The 502-nt window shown below is 33.9% G+C and overlaps 1 protein-coding gene across 1 annotated transcript in view; it reads left to right on the forward strand.

The window, feature by feature from the left end:
• KCNS1 (potassium voltage-gated channel, delayed-rectifier, subfamily S, member 1) overlaps positions 1–502 on the forward strand; it is a 7,444-nt gene that overhangs the window by 1,090 nt on the left and 5,852 nt on the right. The gene's annotated exons all lie outside the window — the stretch shown is intronic.

The following is a 502-nucleotide window of genomic DNA, read 5'->3' on the forward strand; positions in this document are numbered from 1 at the left end:
ATTTCTTCGTGGTCGAGTTTTGGAAAGTTGTACTTTTCTAAGAATTTGTCCATTTCTTCCACGTTGTCCATTTTATTGGCATATAATTGTTGATAGTAGTCTCTTATGATCCTTTGTATTTCTGTGTTGTCTGTTGTGATCTCTCCATTTTCATTTCTAATTTTATTGATATGATTTTTCTCCCTTTGTTTCTTGATGAGTCCGGCTAATGGTTTGTCGATTTTATTTATCCTTTCAAAGAACCAGCTTATGGCTTTGTTGATTTTTGCTATAGTCTCTTTTGTTTCTTTTGCATTTATTTCTGCCCTAATTTTTAAGATTTCTTTCCTTCTACTAACCCTGGGGTTCTTCATTTCTTCCTTTTCTAGTTGCTTTAGGTGTAGGGTTAGGTTATTTATTTGACTTTTTTCTTGTTTCTTGAGGTATGCCTGTATTGCTATGAACTTTCCCCTTAGGACTGCTTTTAAAGTGTCCCATAGGTTTTGGGTTGTTGTGTTTTTCA

This window comes from Bison bison, unplaced genomic scaffold (assembly GCF_000754665.1).
Source record: "Bison bison bison isolate TAMUID 2011002044 unplaced genomic scaffold, Bison_UMD1.0 scf7180017864154, whole genome shotgun sequence".
In the NCBI taxonomy this organism is placed as follows: Eukaryota; Metazoa; Chordata; class Mammalia; order Artiodactyla; family Bovidae; genus Bison; species Bison bison.